The sequence below is a fragment of the Mytilus californianus genome, unplaced genomic scaffold (genome assembly GCF_021869535.1).
Source record: "Mytilus californianus isolate M0D057914Y unplaced genomic scaffold, xbMytCali1.0.p SCAF_9, whole genome shotgun sequence".
NCBI classification, from domain to species: Eukaryota; Metazoa; Mollusca; class Bivalvia; order Mytilida; family Mytilidae; genus Mytilus; species Mytilus californianus.
This window is the reverse complement of record NW_026262745.1, coordinates 21,966,878-21,989,955: the sequence shown is the minus strand read 5'-3', so window position 1 is coordinate 21,989,955 and position 23,078 is coordinate 21,966,878. Positions and strand designations below refer to the sequence as shown.

At 32.7% G+C, this 23,078-nt stretch overlaps 1 long non-coding RNA gene across 1 annotated transcript; it reads left to right on the top strand.

Annotated features, from left to right (window-relative positions):
• The first annotated feature begins 13,942 nt into the window (after nt 1-13,942).
• LOC127714163 (uncharacterized) lies at nt 13,943-19,085 on the top strand. The gene is made up of 3 exons (XR_007987588.1): nt 13,943-14,522; nt 15,714-15,805; nt 16,521-19,085. It is a non-coding gene; the product is annotated as an uncharacterized LOC127714163 (long non-coding RNA).
• Nucleotides 19,086-23,078: the final 3,993 nt, after the last annotated feature.

Sequence of the window (23,078 nt, the reverse complement as noted above, 5' to 3'; positions counted from 1 at the left end):
AGAATATCTCAAGCCGTTTACGATAACGTTTTGCGACACTCCCGACAAGGACCGATAACTCTGTAATTGTTTTTGTGGGAAAATATGAATGGCTTCTCATATCCAATCTTTAAGAAAAATCGATTTTTGTCGAGCCTTCGACTTCAGTCGAAAAAGCGAGACATAGCGATCCTACATTGCGTCGTCGGCGGCGTCCACAAATATTCACTCTGTGGTTAAAGTTTTTGAAATTTTAACTTTTTTAAACTATCCTGGATTTGTACCAAACTTGGACAGAAGCTTGTTTATGATCAAAAGCTAGTATCTAGAAGGAAATTTTGTTAACATTTGTACCTGTTTTTCCGTATATTACTTATAAATGGACTTAGTTTTTCTTCCAGTTAACACTCTGCAGTTAAAGTTTTTAAAAAATTTATTAGATTCATAAACTATCCTGGATTTATACCAAACTTTGACAGAAGCTTCTTACATTCTAAAGAGAGTATCTAAAGGAATATTTTTATTGATTTTTTTCCTCATTTTTGTTGAGCCTGCGATTAACAGCAAAATTAGGCGAGACACTGGGTTCCGCGGAACCCTTACGAATTATTTTACAGAAGAGTCACAGTTCACCATGCACTTGCACTGCACTATTATTAGAATAGTAGAATAGAATGATATACAAATGGATGAAAATTATTTATACATGCAACTGTTATATTAATATAATATATCACTGTGTATCATCAGTACAGCAGATATAGGTACTAACCAAGTGGGCATGATCGATTTTGACCTTACACAGTAAAGAAAATCTTTGTTTTGCTTTATCAATATTAAATGTACATTTCTCAACATTTGAAATTCCTGCTCCGAAGTAATTTTTGCATCGATTTTCCTATTTCTAAAACAACTTTGATATTCTAATAAGAACAATTAACTTGTTCATGAGCAAATAGTTGTGAATTTTAACACCAACTTTCTATTTCGATACAGTTGTTAAAAAGAAATAGTTACAAATCATAAACCTACCTGTGATTACTCATTCCTTGAACTTTTTGGGTAATAAACGAGTATGAAAATAAAGTTTTTGTGTATGGTGTACAGCAACTTAACTATGCACCGTACAGAAGAATGTCAATTATTGAAACAGCTATACTTATTACACACACACAGCCAGGCCTTCTATCAGAAAAAGAGTTGCAATGAATATAGAATTATATTGGATAAGACGAGCGCCAACTTCTTCGACAAGTATTTGCACAAGTTTTTAGTAATCGTTCTTGTTTTGGAAAAATAATGAGACATCTCTTATCAACCTACGACCAAATCATTTCTTAAAACAACAATTATGTTTAGATTGAAGTACACATTAATCTTTTGTGAACAAAACAAAGATTTTCATTTCCGTGTAAGGTCACTCTGCTTGGTTAGTACCGATATCCGCTGTACGATGATACACAGTGTATATTACAACAAACCGCAGTGTATACTCTGGGACTATTATTATTATTTTAGTATAATAATCCCAGGTATACTGATTTGTATCACTACAATATAATAGTTATTACGGTGCGGTTGTATTTCCTGTCATTTATTCACCATCCACGCACGAACTTGTCTCAGAAAAAAATATATCTCTGTACATTAACCTCAGTTTCAGGTATAGAGATGTGATCTTTTTCTGTGACATGTGCTTTTGACCAACCACAAGAACTTGTGGTCATCCGATGTCAGTACTTCAGTACTTTGATTAACTTACTGTGTTATTTGAATCAAATTGAAAATAATGTTGACCTTACAGATTAGTCAGTTTAGAGACTTTAATATTGCTATTTAAAAATATACAATTCCAAATGACATTGTATACCATTTTTTTTTTATATTGGTATCACGTTGTCTCTGTCGTCTGCGTTGTCTGAAGACACTTGGTTTCTGGACAATAACTTTAGTTTAAGTGAATGGATCTCTATTGAATTTAAACACAAGGTTTGAAACCACAAAAGGAAGATTGGGATTGATTTTGGGGGTTATAGTCCTAACAGTTCAGGAATTAGGGGCCAAAAAGGGGAAAAAAACAAGTAATTTTATAGTTTCCAGACAATTACTTGTGTTTTGGTGTATGGATCTTTCTGAAATGGTATTGCAAGTTATCACAACACAAAGGGAAGGCTGGGATTAAATTTGGGGGTAATTGCCTCAAACGTTCAGGAATTAGGGGTCAAAAAGGTGCAAAAAACAAACGTTTTTCTAATTTCCAAACAATTACTTGAGGTCATTATAAGTGTATGGATCTCTCTGAAATTGTACAGCAAGGTATCATACCACAAAGGGAAAGCTGGGATTGTGTTTGTGGGTAATTACTGAAAGGCGGGTTAACAATATTGGGGGTTGGGGGTGGGGATTTTTTTTTCTTTAAATTTTCCATTTTTCCATTGATTTATTTTTCTTGTTTGTATATTAAGGCAAAAAATACTGATATGACGGAAGATTATACACACCAAATATGATGTGTAAATTATTATATAAAGTATTGTAACATGAATGGTAAATTTTCCTTTGATCTTCTGGTGAGTTAACTCGGTTATTTTTAGTAGAGTGCGTTAACTGAATGATTTTTTAGTTATTTCACTCTCCAATCCCGCCGTAGAGAACTTCTCGTTTGAAAAGCAAAGAAGTGGAGGAGCTTAAACCAGTGTATTAACTTCCATCTCAAAAGTTGTTAATGCACAGTCTAGCTCCGCCTCCTTGGGGTAGTAATTAGGGAGCAACCATTTGAACTTCAAGGGAGCTATGTTTTTTTTTGTCTCAGTCGGAAATTTGTTTTCGCACAAAGCGCGATCAATCTTATTTAGTTTTTCAACACTATCAATCAAATTAATTTTTTAGCTCACCTGGCCCAAAGGGCCAAGTGAGCTTTTCTCATCACTTGGCGTCCATCGTCCGGCATCCTGCGTCCATAAACTTTTACAAAAATCTTCTCCTCTGAAACTACTGGGCCAAATTTAACCAAACTTGGCCACAATCATCATTGGGGTATCTAGTTTAAAAAATTCATAAGGGTTCCGCGGAACCCAGTGTCTCGCCTACTTTTGCTGTTAATCGCAGCCTCAACAAAAAAGAGATGAGGAAAACATTTAATAAAAATATTCCTCTCGATAAATTTTTTTATTGTAAGAAGCTTCTGTCCAAGTTTGGTAAAAATCCAGGATAGTTTATGAATCGATTAAATGTTTTAAAAAATTTAACTGCAGACTGTATGTAATGTTAACTGGAAGAAAAACTAAGTCCATTTATAAGTAAAATATGGATAAACAAGTACAAAATTTAATAAAAATTTCCTTCTAGATACTAGCTTTTGATCATAAACAAACTTCTGTCCATGTTTGGTACAAATCCAGGATAGTTTAAGAAAGTTATTAAAATTTTAAAAACTTTAACCACAGAGTGAATGTAATGTTTCCTGGCAGAAAAACTAAGTCCATTTATAAGTAAAATACGGGAAAACAGGATTTTTTTTTTTAATTTACTTCTGGATACTATCTTATGATCATAAACAAGCTTCTGTCCAAGTTTGGTAGAAATCCAAGATAGTTTAAGAAAGTTATTAAAATTTTAAAAACTTTAACCACAGAGTGAATGTAATGTTTCCTGGCAGAAAAACTAAGTCCATTTATAAGTAAAATACGGAAAAACAGGAATTTTTTTTTTTTAAATTTACTTCTGGATACTATCTTATGATCATAAACAAGCTTCTGTCCATGTTTGGTAGAAATCCAGGATAGTTTGAGAAAGTTATTAAAATTTTAAAAACTTTAACCACAGAGTGAATGTAATGTTTTCTGACAGAAAAACTAAGTCCATTTATAAGTAAAATACGGAAAAACAGGAATTTTTTTTTTACAAAATTTACTCATGGATACTATCTTATGATCTAAGTTTGGTAGAAATCCAAGATAGTTTAAGAAAGTTATTAAAATTTCAAAAACTTTAACCACAGAGTGAATATTTGTGGACGCCGCCAACGACGACGACGACGCTGACGGAATGTAGGATTGCTATGTCTCGCTTTTTCGACAAAAGTCGAAGGCTCGACAAAAATGTGTCCGATGACCTGGCTAACCAACCAAGACGGCCGCCATGCCTAAAAATAGAACATAGGGGGTAAAATGTAGATTTTGGCTCATATCTCTGAAAGCAAAGCATTTAGAGCAAATCTGACACGGGGAAAATTGTTAATTAGGTCAAGATCTATCTACCCTGAAATTTTCAGACAAATCGGACAACCCGTTGTTGGGTTGCTGCCACTGAATAAATAATTTTAATGAAATTTTGCAGTTTTTGGTTATTATTTTGAATAATAATAAAAAAAAGAGATAAACTGTAAAACAGCAATAATGTTCAGCAAAGTAAGATCTACAAACAAGTCAACATGGCCAAAATTGTCGGTTGACCCTTTAAGGAGTTTTTGCCCTTTATAGTCAATTTTTAACCATTTTTCTAAAATTTTAGTATTCTTTTACAAAAATCTTCTCCTCCGAAACTACTGGGCCAAATTTAACAAAACTTGGCCACAATCATCATTAGGGTATCTAGTTTAAAAAATGTGTCCAATGACCCTGCCAACCATCCAAGATGGCTGCCATGGCTAAAATAGAACATAGGGATAAAATGTAGATTTTGGCTTATATCTCTGAAACCAAAGCATTTAGAGCAAATCTGATAGGGGTTAAATTGTTTATCAGGTCAAGATCTATCTGCCCTGAAATTTTCAGACAAATCGAACAACCTGTTGTTGGGTTGCTGCCCCTGAATTAGTAATTTTAACCAAATTTTGCAGTTTTTATGCCCCACCTACAATAGTAGAGGGGAATTATGTTTTCTGGTCTGTGGGTCCGTTCTTCCTTTCGTTCGTTCGTCCGTTAGTCCATCCGTCTGTCCGTTCATCCCGCTTCAGGTTAAAGTTTTTGGTCACGGTAGATTTTGATGAAGTTGAAGTCCAATCAACTTAAAACTTAGTACACATGTTCCCTATGATATGATCTTTCTAATTTTAATGCCAAATTAGAGTTTTTACCCCAATTTCTCGGTCCACTGAACATAGAAAATGATAGTGCGAGTGGGGCATCCGTGTACTTGGGACACATTCTTGTTGGTAATTATTTGGAATAATTTTATATTTATAAGAGATAAACTGTTAACAGCAAAAACGTTCAGCAAAGTAAGATCTACAAATAAGTCAACATGACCAAAATTGTCAGTTGACACCTTAAGGAGTTAGTGCCCTTTATTGTCAATTTTTAACCATTTTTAACCATTTTTCTAAAATTTTAGTAATCTTTTAAAAAAATCTTCTCTGAAACTAGTTAGACAAATTTAACCAAACTTGGTCACAATCATCATTGGGGTATCTAGTTTAAAAAATATGTCTGATGACCCCGCCCACCAACCAAGATGGCCAACATTGCTAAAAATAGAACATAGGGGTAAAATGCAGTTTTTGGCTAATATATCTGAATCCAAAGCATTTAGAGCAAATATGACAGTAGTAAAACTGTTCATTAAGTCAAGATCTAACTGCCCTGAAATTTTTAGACAAATCAGGCAACCCGTTGTTGGGTTGCTGCCCCTGAATTGGTAATTTTAAGAAAATTTTGCAGTTTTTGGTTAATATCTTCAATATTATCTTATAGATAAACTGTAAACAGCATTTATGTATAGCAAAGTAAGATCTACAAATAAGTCAACTTGACCAAAATGGTCAATTGACCCCTGAAGGAGTTATTGCTCTTTATAGTAAATTTTAAACAATTTCGTAAATTATGTAAATTTTTGGTAAACTTTCACAAAATGTTTTCCTATGAAACTTCTGAGCAAAGTTCATTATAGATAAAGAAAATTGTAAACAGCAAGAATGTTCAGTAAAGTGAGATTGACAAACACATCATCATGACCAAAACACAATTTTATCATGAATTCTATTCTCGTTTATAATTTGTGTCCTTTGTTTAATATGCTGCTTGCGCATAGACCAAGGTGAGCGACACAGGCTCTTTAGAGCCTCTAGTTTCAATATTTAACACTATAAGTTGTGGGGGAAATCTGGATTCAGAATTTATTTTTTTTGTCATCTGCTTGACCAGAATAAATAAAACTTTTCATCAAATTGAGGATCAGAATATTATTTAGAAGAATAGAAAACATACCCCCCACATAAAATTCTATTTTCGTATATTGAACAAGCTTCAAACATTTGTCCCTGGACCTTACGTGAATTCAACACACAATCAATTAACTGATCTTCCCCAGTTTTGGGGAATGAAAGAACATTTTGATTTACCTTCATAATTGGTATTAGGGATATGTTTCCTTTTTATCACAACGTCCTTTGAAACTACAAGTCTTTTTTATGTTTTGATGGCAAATAATCATAGAATAAATTTTTGCAGTACCCTGCCCCCCCCCCCTCACCCCCCCCCCCCCCCCCCCCCCCCCCCCCCCCTTTTCTCTCCCAACCACAACCCTTTTTTCAAGTATTTTTGGGAAGAAAAAATAAATGACTATCGAGTATGAATCAAACAGCAACAATTCTTTGAATTTTAAACGTACCTTTATCGGACAAACAAATCCAACTGACATTAATTTTCTGAAATCATATATAGTATCACGCCACTATTTTATTGACGTATGATATCTAAAAGTGCAGAAAAGTTTTATTGTTTAGGGTTTAACCTTTAACATGTGTCATAGCCCATTAATGTTACAAATCATATATAGACACGCCTTACTCATTAACATATTTAATCCACTCAAAGCTACGCTCGTAAAAGGCGTGCTATATATATATAACTTATGCAATAGCAGGAAATCTTCAATTGCATAGTATTGTGCATTAGCAGGAAATCTTAAATTTCACAGTATTGCGCAATAGCAAGAAATCTTCTATTTCACACTATTGTGCAATAGCACAATATTGCACCAAAGCAATAAATCTTCAATTGCACAGTATTGCACAATAGCAAGAAATCTTCAATTGAAAATAAATACAAATATTTCTACCCATTTCAAATTTTTAAAGATCGATCTTTCACCACATTTATAGAAACCTATATTATTTAAAAAATTTGATCACAATCCAAATTCAGACAGTATCAAGCTTTAATGTTGTGTCCAAACTTGCACCAACTGTTCAGGGTTCGACTACTGGGGTCGTATCAGGCTGTGCTCAGCGAAGCATTTTGTTGTAACGTATTGTTGTCTATTAATTAACAAGCATAACTATGATCATTTTACTTTTCTGTATTTTCAGACAAAACGACAAAAAAAGCAAGAAAAATGATTGGTATACTATGTATGGTGAGAGAGCTCGTCGACTTAGTAGGTCTGTGTCCGTATGGTCCCTCGGTTAGACCATGTGTTGAGCCAGAGAGTAGTTCACCCCAGGTTCAAGGTTTGTGTCGTGATGAGCATGTTCCTTCCCCTGTGGTAGAGTCTCCTGAGCTACCAAGGGCTGCTGACCCCGAGCAGTGTTTGGTGGACCCCGTGTTGCATTGTTTTCAGCAATGCCATTTGAGGTAGAAGTCATTTCTACTTTGGATGACACTGTTGAAAATGATACAGCGGTGTTTGAGGAGGTAGAGGAACATGAGTTGGTCTTCGACAAAGATGATGCTGACCTTTTCTCAACCTGGGAACAGGAGCAGCAGCAGGCTGATGAGTTTTGGGAGGATTTGGAGAGGAGAGTTCTTGAGGTTTCAGAGGAGGTGGAGGCCCTATCCGAGGATTGTGGTGAGGTAAGACACAGGTTGGAGAGTGATGATGAGACTCTGCAGATGTTTGGCGCAAACTTGGAAAGTGAGGGTCGAAATCTGCAGATGCAGTATGTAATCTCCAGGAATTTACCTTGCTGTGGTCCTTTGGATTTAGAAGAAGGTGTAAGTGATGTGGAGGAGCTGTCTCTAGAGGATGACGAGGTCTTTACTAGTGAGCAGGATAGAGTTGTGATTTGGGACCAGGAAGGCAGAGCAGCTATGAGGAGAGTTTGGTTCAGGAGGCATTTCATGGAGAGTCATGGTCTGAATGGTTTTTGGAGGACTTTTAGAGGGTACAATTTGAGGTGTCGGATGTTTCAGCTTAGTATCGTGTGTTGTTGAGAAGAGTAGGTTCAAATTTGTATTTTTGTTAGTTTTGTCACTTTTGGCCAGTTGCCCCCAAATTACCTGACAAGTAATAAATGAATGACTGATGGTATTGATTGATCCATTGGTTGATGTTTTAGTGATGATTGTATCTTGAACACTTCATTGACGGTTTGGTCTTTTAATAGGTCATAACAGGTTAGGAATTTTCTGGCAAAAATGAAAACTATAAAAAGATAGAAGTAAACCTGCCCTTAGTCTTACTCCCCGAGTCCCCCCCCCCTCTACCCATGTACTCTACCCTTACTTTCTTTGTATATATATGTATATATGTGTAAATAAAAGCATGATTGTTTAATACAATTTTTAGTTAAGTCAGACATTGTATGTTACTAAAGGTAGATGTATAATGTTGTTGTAGTATGTTATCATCATTAGGATATCAGAGACCTTCATATGTACAGTAATGATGGAAATAGAGTATTAATTTTGTACAGCAAAAACATTCGGAATCACTAGTCATTTCGGTGCGAATTCTGGATTTCACTATACCCAAGGTAAAACTTGTAATTATCACATGACATCATCATTGAACTCAACACACCTGACTTTATCAGTAATGCACACCTTCAAATTTGATATGGATCAGACTTTGAAAAAAAAAACAGCAGAAATTAGGAACCGATCATCAATCTTTGTCAGTCAACATTTTTTGGTGGTGTTTCCCTTTTAATGACCTTTTTTTTTACCATATTTTGGACATATACTATTTATAGATAAAAAAAACTATGAATTATAAATAGATAGAATAAACTATAAATTATAAATAGATAGAATAAAAACTATATTATAGAGAGATAGAATAAAAACTATATTATAGAGAGATAGAATAAAAACTATATTATAGAGAGATAGAATAAAAACTATATTATAGAGATATAGAATAAAAACTATACTATAGAGAGATAGAATAAAAACTATACTATAGAGAGATAGAATAAAAACTATACTATAGAGAGATAGAATAAAAACTATATTATAGAGATATAGAATAAAAACTATACTATAGAGAGATAGAATAAAAACTATACTATAGAGAGATAGAATAAAAACTATATTATAGAGAGATAGAATAAAAACTATATTATAGAGAGATGAATAAAAACTATATTATAGAGAGAGAAAAATTTTAAAAGAATTTACAAATTATCAGCAAGACGAGATCTGTTTTGTGGAAAAAAAACTATATAGAAGATGTAGTGACAATGTACAACTGAAATGAATCAGTAAATGATTGAGATCAGAAAAGTCTCAAATTCCCAAGGTCTTAGAGATAAGAAAAGTCTCAAATTGCCAAGGTCTTAGAGATAAGGTTTAGAAAGGTCACATGTTTATGTTCTCCCAGTTATCGTTGCCATCTTACAATATCTTTTTCTTTTTGATAAACATGACTTATTTTTATTTGGATTTTTTCTAAACTATTTTGTAAAATGTAAAATAAAATAACACCTTTCTTAATTAGCTCTTAATGCACCCTACACCTGGAAACCTGGTATATGAAACTTCTTGTTTAATCATCCCTCCATGTCTAGTACATCAATATAAAACCATTTTATTCACAAAGTATCAAGGAACTAACCTTGGTGGGATAACTAACATGATACTTCCTAAATAGATTGTCTGGAAGATGTGTGAATGAATGAATGAATGAATGAATGAATGAATGAATGAGATAATAATAGAGAGCAGAGAGACAGATATCTTAAGGGTATTGTGTACTGTTCTGTGGAGGGAAGTTATTTAGGAATGTTTATAATTCTAGTAATTTTCAGAACAGTTTGGTATTTCTGAGCTAGGAAAAATTTACTATTCAAAGAAAAATTTATTAATGTCAAATTTAGAGTCAGATTAAATGTATAACTGTTCCAGTAGATTTTAAAGTCAATATTAATGAATTTATTCAATTTTTGTTTTGTGTTTAGCTTTCATAATTTTTTTTTTTTAATTTTCATAACTTTTTCTTCAGACCAGTTATTTATAGGTTTTTATTTTAGTATAGGTGCTGTATTATGAACATCGTTCTGAAGGGCATGACTCTGACCTTGACATCCTTGATCAACCTTGAGGGTCTCCTCTTTGAATAATGACCTTAAAAATCATCCCATAGTGCCATATCTATTTACATAGACCATGGTAAATTCTATAAAACCTGGTTAAGTCAAATGGTCCACTCCATGATGACAACCTGAACAAATTAAAAACCAGTGGCATTTGCCTTACTTGTTTCTTTTTATTGACATAATTGGTTAACATTACAATAATTACGACGGAGGAGCCAAAATTGTGTAAACATACAACACAACTGACTTAAAAATTCACACACTAAAAATTCACACACAAAAAATTCACACATTAAAAATTCACACACAACGAATTCACACACAAAAAATTCACACACAAAAAAATCACACAAGCAAAGAAATATGACAGTCACCAACAAAAAAAGTTCTTGGAGTTGACAGTACAGTAAAGTAAAACATAATGACATATACACTGGTAAAAAATCATTTTTCCCTACAGTTGGCGCAGTAGATACCTCTGCTTTATCTGACTGCATGACGTCCATACTTGTTTTATTTTAGAACTTACAATTGTCCAGTGAAGGTTATAGTTGTAAAGGTGTTTAGATCTCTTGTTAGTACAAGTTACAGTACTAATATCTGTCACTTAAGTAATACTGAGAATAAAAGTCACTACAACTGAACTTTTCCTGCATACGATTGGTTTCCTCACATTACTTGGTATTTTATGCAAAAGTCTATACTTTTTTAATATTTTGGTCATTAGTTTTTTCCCTGAAAGCTGAAAGTAACATTTCATTGAGATATTTTATTGGGACTGATTCAAACACAAAACATTGCAGATTTGTGATAAAAAATAACATAAAATTCGTTTTTATTATTTCATGTTTGTTAATTAATATCAAAAGTAACCTGCAATATATTTAATTTTAATTTGAAGCAATGTGTTGGAAAGATGGTCTCTGATAATTTGGTGGTGACAAACATTCTACTTTTATATAAAAAAAAAAAAAAAAAATACACTAATAAATATGTATAATAATTAATAGTTTTTTTCAGGTATTTTAATCCTTTCTTCAGTTTAATTTCAGAATGTTTCTGATAGACTGGATAGTGGTTGAGAAACACAGAACATCATCAGGATTTTGATGAAATCGTGATGAAGTAATGGATACATTATTTTCATGGGAAGGCGGAATTGAATTATATCGTGATGAAGTAATGGATACATTATTTTCATGGGAAGGCGGAATTGAATTATATCGTGATGAAGTAATGGATACATTATTTTCATATTTTCATGGGAAGGTGGAATTGAATTATATCGTGATGAAGTAATGGATACATTATTTTCATGGGGAGGGCGGAATTGAATTATATCGTGATGAAGTAATGGATACATTATTTTCATGGGAAGGCGGAATTGAAATATATCGTGATGAAGTAATGGATACATTATTTTCATGGGAAGGCGGAATTGAATTATGTCGTGATGGAAGTAATGGATACATTATTTTCACGGGAACTTTCCTTTTAAATATTTTGAATAAAAACATCAAAATTTATTAAATTGTAAACAAAATCACCAAAATTTTATTAATTTTAACAATAAAAACAAAATTTGTTAGATTTCAAACAAAATTTGGCAATTTTTAATTTTTTTTTTATTAAATTTCAAACAAATCACTAAAATTTATTAAAGAAGCATTAAAATATATCCATGTAATTGTTGATAAAGAGTAAAAATGCTTTTTTAAAGACATAACTAAGTAATTATCTTTTTCTGAATTAAAATATATAACTGTTCATTTTTTCCAAATTTGAATAAATAACCATTCCATTTCCTAAATTTAGATATCAAAATTTAGCTCACAATAACTAAATTAGTTTGAAAATTTTAATTTTCAGTGTTTCACTGAGATTTGGACTTCCAACAACTTGAATTTAACAATACTGCATTATTAAAGGGTATGATTGCAACATGAATACATTACTTACTTTTTTTTAAAATGTTTAAAAATTGAACACTAGCAAGTCAGTAGAACATTACCTATAAACTAGACATGAAACCCAATCACCATACCCAATCACCATACCCAATCACTATACCCAATCACCATACCCAATCACTATACCCCATCACTATACCCCATCACGTTACCTAATCACAATACCCAATCACGATACCCAATCACAATACCCAATCACGATACCCAATCACAATACCCAAGCACTTTCACTTAGCATGACACCCACAACCATTAACACTGTATGGATAGAATAAAAGGTAAAGTTTATACTGGCTTGCTGATGTTTTCTTCTTCGTTTTCTTTAGTTATCCCCTCGCCCCACATAGCAACAGCTTTATATATAGTTGACCTGGGACTGAGCTTTGGAGCAGGTTGGGTGGAATGAGGCAACGTCCAGGAACTGGAATTTGAGCTCAGAGGTCTTAGAGGAGAAGCCTAGGGGTCTGATGAAAGGGAGAGTGAGACTCCAGGCACTTGTATTTAAGGGCAAGGGGGTAGGGGATAGTTAACCCAAAACAAGTCCAGGGACTTATTTTTAAGGGCATGGGGGTCGGGGAGGGTTATCCCATGGGGGTCCAGGGACTTGTTTTTAAGGGCTTGGGGGTCAGGGAGGGTTACCCTATGGGAGTCCAGGGACTTGTTTTTATGGGATTGGGGGTCAGGGAGGATTACCCCATGGGAGTCCAGGATCTTGTTTTTAAGGGATGGGGGTCGGGGAGGGTTACCCCATGGGAGTCCAGGGACTTGTTTTTAAGGGATTGGGGGTCAGGGAGGGTTACCCCATGGGAGTCCAGGACTTGTTTTTAAGGGATGGGGGTCAGGAAGGGTTACCCCATGGGAGTCCAGGGACTTGTTTTAAGGGATTTGGGGTCGGGGAGGGTTACCCCATGGGAGTCCAGTGACTTTTTTTAAGGGTTTGGGGTCAGAGAGGGTTACCCCATGGGAGTCCAGGGACTTGTTTTTAAGGGTTTTGGGGTCAGGGAGGGTTACCCCATGGGAATCCAGGGACTTGTATTTAAGGGCTTGGGGTCAGGGAGGGTTAACCCATGAAAGTCCAGTGTATTTAAGGGCTTGGAGGTCAGGGAGGGCTACCCCATGGCCTAGTGTAATAGAGATGAAGTTGCTGGGTAAGGAGGGGAAGTAAGTAATGTGTTGGTGTTGTAATTTCACACTGTTCTGATACTGTTTAGTTGCTTTAAAGTTTGTGAAGTACAAATAACCCTGTATTTTTGGATGAAATGCATTATAAATTTCAAAATAATGAACACTTCCCTTTTCTGAATTTAAATAACACTTTCTGTTCTGGATTTTAAATAAATAACACTTTCTTTTCTGAATTTAAATAAATAACACTTTCTTTTCTGGATTAAAATAAATAACACTTTCTTTTCTGAATTTAAATATAAATATCACTTTCTTTTCTGGATTTTAAATAAATAATTCCTTTTATAGTTTTTAGATAAATAACCATTTCTTTTTCTAAATTTAAATAAATAAACCTTCCTTTTTCAAAATTTAAATAAGTAATCCTTCCTTTTTTAAAATTATAAATAGATAAACCATCGTTTTTATTAAATTTGAATAAATAACCATCTCTTTTTTTAAATTTGAATAAATAACCATTTCTTTTTCTAAATTTAAATAAATAACCTTCTTTTTTCTAAATTTGAAATAATGACCCCTTTTTTTGTGTGCTGGTGGTGTTACTACAGGTTTGTGTATGCGTCTAGTGTGGTTGGGAGTCATAGACTCTTACACTGCCGCTGGATAGCTTATATTCATAGGTGAAAAGAAAGCTGAGTGCGTAAGTCTTTCCATCCAGTACATAGCCTCTACACTAACAAGACTTCTACAGTGCCTCCCCGTGACAGCACATGGTAACTAGGATCTAGTGTCCTAGGCTTAACTGTAGAGGATCTCGGAGTAGCAAGGACCCTAGAGATGAAGTGTGTAGGCCGATCGACATGCGTACATCCCTAGCACTCATCAACCTTGCCCCAGTTATGGGTTAAATAGCTGGCTGAATGATGGTCATCAGCCTTGAAGGGATGTCTAGGAGAAGAAAACTCTGATATGAAATTTTTGGTAGATTTGACTCGTCAGCCTTGGTCTGCAATTGATCTAAAGGAAAAAAAAGCTTGAGTAAAGATTCTCTGGTTCTCCAGGTTTGGGATTGAGAGATATGCCAACAACCTATCCTTGTAAAAAGGAAGAATGATTATATACCAATTAATCTCCCAGATGAGGAACATCACAACCGGGTCTGCATGAAGCTTTAACATTCAAAAGACAAGGTAAATATGCATAAGGTACATATAGTAGATGTCTAGTCATTTCATTTGAGTAGTTATGATTTTGATGTATAAATTCACGTCTGGATATAGTATTACATAAGTCCACAAGATAATTAACATGGAGCACCAAAAATATTCATTGATATTCTGTTTTAGTGTAGAAAAGGGATAAATTTCTAAGGGAGCAATCTGACACTAACCAGAAAACCAGATTGAGTAAAGGGTCATCCATAATTGTCAACCATTTTCCAAAGTGTACAAAACATACACTTGGGGGGAGGGGGTTAAAAAATCAACATTTTCAAAGTACGCTTTTTTTATTTATCAAAAAAAACAGTCAGATATGTTTCAGTTATTTTCAATGCAAATTTCTATATTAAACTAAACTATAATAGACTTGATCTTAATTTTTTTTAAGAATGATTGAATCTTGTCTTGAAATCTGAAAATGATTGATGTACACTTTTTAAGGGAGGGTAGGGGGTCTGAAAAAGTGTATGTTTTGTACACTTTGGAAAATGGTTGACAATTATGGATGACCCCTAATATCAACCCAACAAAATGGAGAATTTTAACAATGGTGCTCCTGAAAGAATAGGAAGGGTACACAGTTCCTGCTCCACAGGTCACAATTAATAGTTATGACCAAAATATGTATTACAAATAAGAATTCATAGGTTGAAAAAAAATCATGCATAAACTAAGAATAAAAAACTATAAAAATTCACGAGAATTAGCCTAGTAAATTAAGAAGTAGTATTATGCCATGTTAATTGGCACTCATACCACATCTTCTTATATCTATGTATATTTATTAGATAAAATGTTATGTATTAGTAAGTTATAAGTTATTATTTATTATAGTGACATGTGTATCATAACATACATCTAAACAATTACATGTATATACATAACAATTTGATATTTACACCTGGCCCATTGGACCTATATGTCACTTTAGCAATATTGTATCTAATTTATCTGTATTAACTGCTATGATTAGATGTTGATTAATTGACTAAATTCCATATACATGTATAGATATCGAAATAAGATGTGGTATAATTGCCAATGAGACATCTGACTCCACCAGAGACTAAAAGATATATAAGTTAACAACTATTGGTCAACATACAGGCCTTCAATAAGTGTTTAAAACTATCACAGTTGATGGATTCAATTTTTTTTCAGTTATCCTGGATATTTTGAAAACACGTAAATGATTTACTGAAGGAAAATCGAAGGAAAGTAGGACCTGGATGTAAAATAATACCAACTTTAAGGTATGTATGTTGACGGTAACATTAAATCCTTGTTTCAAGGTAACATTAAAGATAATGAACGGTTCTAGTTTATTGCTTCTATAATAATACAATACCCAATTACAGATATATAATATGAAGATGTGGTATGATTGCAATTTTGAAAAAACTCCTCAAGAAACCAAATGACATATAAATTAACAGCTATAGGTCACAATTCTGCCTTCAAAAATGATTAAAAACCATACCACATAGTTTGCTATAAATGGGCCAAAAAATGAAAATTGTAAAAAAATTCAATCGAGAAAACAAACTGCCTAATTCATGTCCAAAATAATGAACAAAACAAATATGTAACACAGCAACAAACATTAACCACTGAATTGCAGGCACATACAGAGTGTGGCAGGGTTAAACTAGTTTGAAGGCATATTGTCCTTATCCATCAAATCTTTGGTTAAATGAAAATTTTTAATCCATGGTGCCTGAAAAAATTAACATGTTTATTTTAAACAAATCTGAAGTAAAATGTAAGTACAATGGTGGCATTTCATACTTAAGATGCCATAAGATTTAATACAGTTCTGAACGGCTTTATATGAAGAATTTCTTTAGCCTCTGTCTCCTGGTTACCCCATATATGGATAAAATGTAAATATCTTCTGACATCAACATTATATATATTATTTTGTGAATTTTAGTTTGTTTTGAATGAAATTTTATTTTCTATTTGTAGACAAAGCGTGCTTGTTAATTTAGAAATCAACTGAAGCAGAAGAATGGATTCTGTTGATCTGAGGAACTTGGAAACACTTATTGACAAAAAAATATGTAGTAATACATAATATGTTTAAAGAGAGAGATAGAAAGAGGTGGGAGAGCCAGTTGTAAAGATTTATTCTTTTAAACCAGATATGTTGATTACATTCGAATTTCATAGGCCTACAGTTCCCCCCTAAATGGTCTAAGTTAATACATGTACTAGGTGTTTAATGTAAGACTTTGATGTGACTTGTGAGAACAATCAGCTGCCATTGGTTTAAATCTATTTTTATGCCCTTTCAGTTGGGGGGGGGGGGCATATTGTTTTACTCCTGCCCTTACGCTCTACCATCCTATTATAGGTATATAGATATAAGAAGATGTGAAATTGGTGACAATGAGACAACTCTCCATCCAATTCACAGCTATTCCAGATAACTACTCCTAGAGTTTAATGAGTTATCTCCCATATTTGTAGGTACTTTTTGTCTCACCTTGACGCAGTCAAAAAGCAAGACGTAGGTATGCTGTTTCCGGCGTCGGCAGCGATGGCGTCAACAATGTATTAGTTTGTGATTAGGTCTAGTTTATGGTGAACCACGAGTGGTATGTCAATCATATTTGGTATGCAGTTGTATAAGCATTGGCACATCTAATTTCCATCGAGATTATTTGGCCCTGCCCCCTAAGTCATGGTCTATTGACTTCGAAACTTTTGCTTATTTTACATGTATTAGTTTGTGATTAGGTCAGTTCATGGGGAACAACAAGTGGTAGGTCAATGATATTTGGTATGCAGTTGTTTAAGCATTGCCATATCTCATTTCCATGGAGATAATTTGGCTCCGCTCCCTTAGTCATGGTCTATTGACTTTGAAAATTTTTCTTAGTTATCATGTATTAGTTTGTGATGATTAGGTCAGTTCAAGGGGAACGATTAGTGGTAGGCCAATGTTAATTGGTAATCAGTTGTATAAGCATTGGCACATCTCATTTCCATGGAGAATTTTTTGGCCTCGTCCCTCAGTCACAGTCTAATGACTTTGAAACTTATCTTAGTTTACATGTATTAGTTTGTGATTAGATCAGTTTAAGATGAACTGCTAATGTTAAGTCAATGATATTTGGTATGCAAATTTATTGGCATTTGCAAGTATTGTTTCCATGGAGATTATATAGCCCCAACCCCTCTTCATGGTTCATTGACTTTGAAACTTTTACATAGTTTACAAGTTAATTTGTATTTAGGTTTGGGAACGACTTATAATAAGTCAATGGTATTTGGTATGCAGTTGTATTAGCATTGGCACATCTCATTTACATGGAGATTGTTTAGCCATGTAACTCGGTCATGGTTCATTATTTAGCCATGTAACTCAGTCATGGTTCATTGACTTTGAATATTTGCATAACTTGTGTAAGATGTTAAAGTATTGCTATTTTGATTTAAACATTTGCATAATCAAAATTACAAAAAGGCGAGACATATCTCTGTGATAACAGTTTATGATATTTTGATATTTCCTGATAAGGCTAATGCAAATAGAAGATTTAACTTGTTTTTAAATTTAACAAACTGAGCATAAGTTGTGAGGAATGGAAACTAGCAGGCTGAGTTTTATGGTTAAGGGGAGGGAATACACTTGTTTATCTCTTCATATGAGCTAGTTTTGTTCACTGCATGGAAGGCCTGCAATAAATTAGAATGTATTAGTTTTATATATAATTGTTATATATTTTTTGTTAGATATGCTATATAAGATGTAAATAAAGTAAGATGACAGTATTATTTAGAGCTCTGTAAATAAAATCGGCTTGTAAACATAATAATGCATTAAGTGGATTGGTCTGACATTGGGATTTCAAATTATATTTACGTCGTCATCATCTACAAAAGTGCTTCCATTCTCAATATTATCTGATATTAAACGCCCCTTCCTCCCAATTATGACTTCATTTTAAGTTTAATGAGTTATCTCCCATATTTGTAGGTACTTTTGGTAACAGTATTTCATGATAAGGCTAATGCAAATAGGAGACAACTCTTGTTTTTTTGTAGAAAAGAAGATTTAACTTATTTTTAAATTTAATGGTAAATCCTGTGACTTCGTAAATTTTTTCTTAGCTTTAAAATAATATTTAAAACCCTGTCCATGAAATTGAACATTGCTCCTCTTGATTTTAGTAAGTGAATTCTTTTGCAATAGTTTAAAAGAAATGTCAAATAGTATTTCATTATGCATTAGAAGGAATGGTATATATTTTATAGAATGCTAGTATTGTTTTACTTGTATGTTTAGTGGTCACTAAAAATGTAATATATTATTATTTGTTTTCCTATTTACTATTATCAAGTGGAATAAAATGACCTAATTTCCCTGTTTGCTAGTTCATAACGATTATAAAGTTGAAATTTCTGTAACAATTAAACACCTATGATTCTTCCCTACAATGTATGAGTTTTTTTTAAAGCAGGGTGTATTTTGTTTCAATATTGCCATATTCTTATGTCTTAAGTAGCAGTATTATATAAGGTGATTGCTACCTACATAAATCATTTCTCATTTAAATAAATAACATTTATTTGAACTTTTTTATGTTTCTTTAAAATATTATTAAAATAATATTTTGTTCCGCTTTTTAGAAATAATTTTGTTTCAGTTATTTTGTGAGGAAGAGTTTTGAGTTTAAATCCCTGGCTGGGTCAGACCACACAAGACTAAAAGCTGGTATTTGCTTGTAATAATATTTCAGGTTATATTTATCCCTTCAGAATAATATTTTAGGGTATAGTGATTCTATAGATATAAGAAGATGTGGTATGAGTGCCAATGAGACAACTCTCCATCTGCTGAATTATGTTTTGGGGTATGGCGATTCCTGTCGATTTTGAGGTTCACTTTTGATTCAATGGTAATCATTTGAAATTGGTTTTTTTCGCTTGTTTTTTTTACATAGATCAGGCCTTAATGGTTTCTGCATTTGAAATTGTATCATGTTTTGTTATATTGGCACCTCTTACAACTTGCTTACAGTGACCTATAGTTTTTAACACCTACATCATGAAATAAGTACCTACTAATTTGTACTACTAGTATATAGTAATAACACGGTCTGTCATCTGACATTTGTGTAACCTCGGATCAAGAATATCAGGACCTGTTATGTTTTATGCACAGTATACCTTTAAAATGAAGGTACATTGTCATTAGACAATAATCAACATTTGATAGTTATTTCAAAGCTATGTGGAGGTAATCTGACTAGCATTTGTATGACATAAATGTGACATTTTTCATGCAAAGACTTGCAAGGCAAAAAGAATAAGATACCATTAGTTATTATCGTTTATTGGGAAAGACTGTACTTTGACATTTTCATGGCTTTTTTTTTTGGTTTTACTCTATTGTTGAGTTACTGTCACATTGTATTTACCCAAAACGTGACATCTTCTTGGAGCCTTTTGAAAACCTTCAAGGAAACCAACTAAAACTGGACTACTTAGTACATTTGAACTTGTATAAAAAAAATATTTCACTTCTTGCCACAGGAAACTTGGATGCAATGTTTTTATCTTATTATTGTGGTAGGTTTTTCATTAGTTATTTTATAAACATAATATAACTTATCATACTTGATTACATGTATGGGAAGTTAAGTCGCCATCTGTGTTTAGGGTTCACAGATACTATACCTCCCATTTAGGTATAGTAACGTCCCCGCCATACATATCAAGTATCTGCTAGTACTGGTATGAACTGAGGGAGATAGATCACTCAGTTGGACCCTGACCGTCAGACCAAGGGTGACTTGGTCAGACTGCGACCAAGTCGTGGTCTAAACCTTTTCCATAGTACCATGCATGAACTGAGTGAGATCGATCACTCAGTTGGACCGTGACCAAGGGTGACTTGGTCAGACTGCGACCGAGTCCAGACCGTGTACCATGTATCCGCTTTACTGGTACAAGTTTGGCAAAGCCCCGTGGCTATGTCAATATGTTTTTATCCAAATTTTAATTGGGGATGTTTTTAATTTTTATCCAAATTTTAATTGGGGAAGTTTTTATCTTTTTATCCATATTTTAATTGGGGATGTTTTTATCTTTTAATCCAATTTTTATTGGGGATGTTTTTATCTTTTATTCAAATTTTTATTGGGGATGTTTTTATCTTTTTTTCCATATTTTAATTGGGGATGTTTATATCTTTTAATCAAATTTTTATTGGGGATGTTTTTATCTTTTATTCAAATTTTAATTGGGGATGTTTTTATCTTTTATTCAAATTTTAATTGGGGATGTTTTTTGTCGAGCCTTCGACTTTTGTCGAAAAAGCGAGACATAGCGATCCTACATTCCGTCGGCGTCGTCGTCGTCGGCGGCGGCGTCCACAAATATTCACTCTGTGGTTAAAGTTTTTGAAATTTTAATAACTTTCTTAAACTATCCTGGATTTCTACCAAACTTGGACAGAAGCTTGTTTACGATCATAAGATTATATTCAAAAGTAAATTTTGTAAAAAAAAAAATCCATTTTTTCCGTATTTTACTTATAAGTGGACTTAGTTTTTCTGCCAGGAAACATTTCATTCACTCTGTGGTTAAAGTTTTTCAAATTTTAATAACTTTCTTAAACTATCCTGGATTTCTACCAAACTTGGAAAGAAGCTTGTTTATGATCATAAGATAGTATCCAGAAGTAAATTTCGTAAAAAAAAAATTCCATTTTTTCTAATTTTACTTATAAATGGACTTAGTTTTTCTGCCAGTTAACATTACATTCACTCTGTGGTTAAAGTTTTTAAACTATCCTGGATTTGTACCACACTTGGACAGAAGCTTGTTTATGATCAAATGCTAGTATCTAGAAGGAAATTTTGATAAAATTTTGTTCCATTTTTTCCGTATTTTACTTATAAATGGACTTAGTTTTTCTTCCAGTCAACATTACATACAGTCTGCAGTTTAAGTTTTTAAAACATTTATTAGATTCATGAATTATCCTGGATTTTTACCAAACTTGGACAGAAGCTACTTACATTCAAAAGATAGTATAGAGAGGAATATTTTTATTAATTTTTTTTCTCATTTTTGTTGAGCCTGTGATTAACAGCAAAAGTAGGCGAGACACTGGGTTCCGCGGAACCCTTACGAATTTTTTAACTTTTTATCCAAATTTTAATTGGGGATGTTTTTATCTTTTATTCAAATTTTAATTGGGGATGTTTTAAATTTTTATCCAAATTTTAATTGGGGATGTTTTTCACTTTTAATCAAATTTTTATTGGGGATGTTTTTATCTTTTATTCAAATTTTAATTGGGGATGTTTTTATCTTTTAATCCAAATTTTAATTGGGGATGTTTTTATCTTTTATTCAAATTTTAATTGGGGATGTTTTAAATTTTAATCCATATTTTAATTGGGGGTGTTTTTAACTTTTTATCCAAATTTTAATTGGGGATGTTTTAACTTTTTATCCAAATTTTAATTGGGGATGTTTTTATCTTTTATTCAAATTTTAATTGGGGATGTTTTTATCTTTTATTCAAATTTTAATTGGGGATGTTTTTAACTTTTTATCCAAATTTTAATTGGGGATGTTTTTATCTTTTATTCAAATTTTAATTGGGGATGTTTTAAAGTTTTATCCATATTTCAATTGGGGATGTTTTAAATTTTTATCCAAATTTTAATTTGGGATGTTTTTAACTTTTTATCCAAATTTTAATTGGGGATGTTTTTATCTTTTATTCAAATTTTAATTTGGAATGTTTTTATCTTTTATTCAAATTTTAATTGGGGAAGTTTTTATCTTTTTATCCAAATTTTAATTGGGGATGTTTTTATCTTTTATTCAAATTTTAATTTGGGATGTTTTTATCTTTTATTCAAATTTTAATTGGGGATGTTTTAAACTTTTTATCCAAATTTTAATTGGGGATGTTTTTATCTTTTATTCAAATTTTAATTGGGGATGTTTTAAATTTTTATCCATATTTTAATTGGGAATGTTTTAAATTTTTATCCATATTTTAATTGGGGATGTTTTAAATTTTTATCCATATTTTAATTGGGGGTGTTTTTAACTTTTTATCCAAATTTTAATTTGGGATGTTTTTAACTTTTTATCCAAATTTTGATTGGGGATGTTTTTATCGTTTATTCAAATTTTAATTGGGGATGTTTTTATCTTTTATTCAAATTTTAATTGGGGATGTTTTTAACTATTTATCCAAATTTTAATTGGGGATGTTTTTATCTTTTATTCAAATTTTAATTGGGGATGTTTTAAATTTTTATCCATATTTTAATTGGGGGTGTTTTTAACTTTTTTTCATATTGGCTGTATAAGTCATGCTTTAGTCAAATCAGAGACTCCAAAATTGGTACTCCGAAAGGAAGAGACTGGTGGTCACTGCGGCCATTTGTTTCGGTGAACTAGCACCTTAAAGTCCAGATAACCCTCAGGCCAGCTGGCTAGTACATTAGCAGACAGGTACTTTTGTACCATTTGGCATTTTTAAAACTT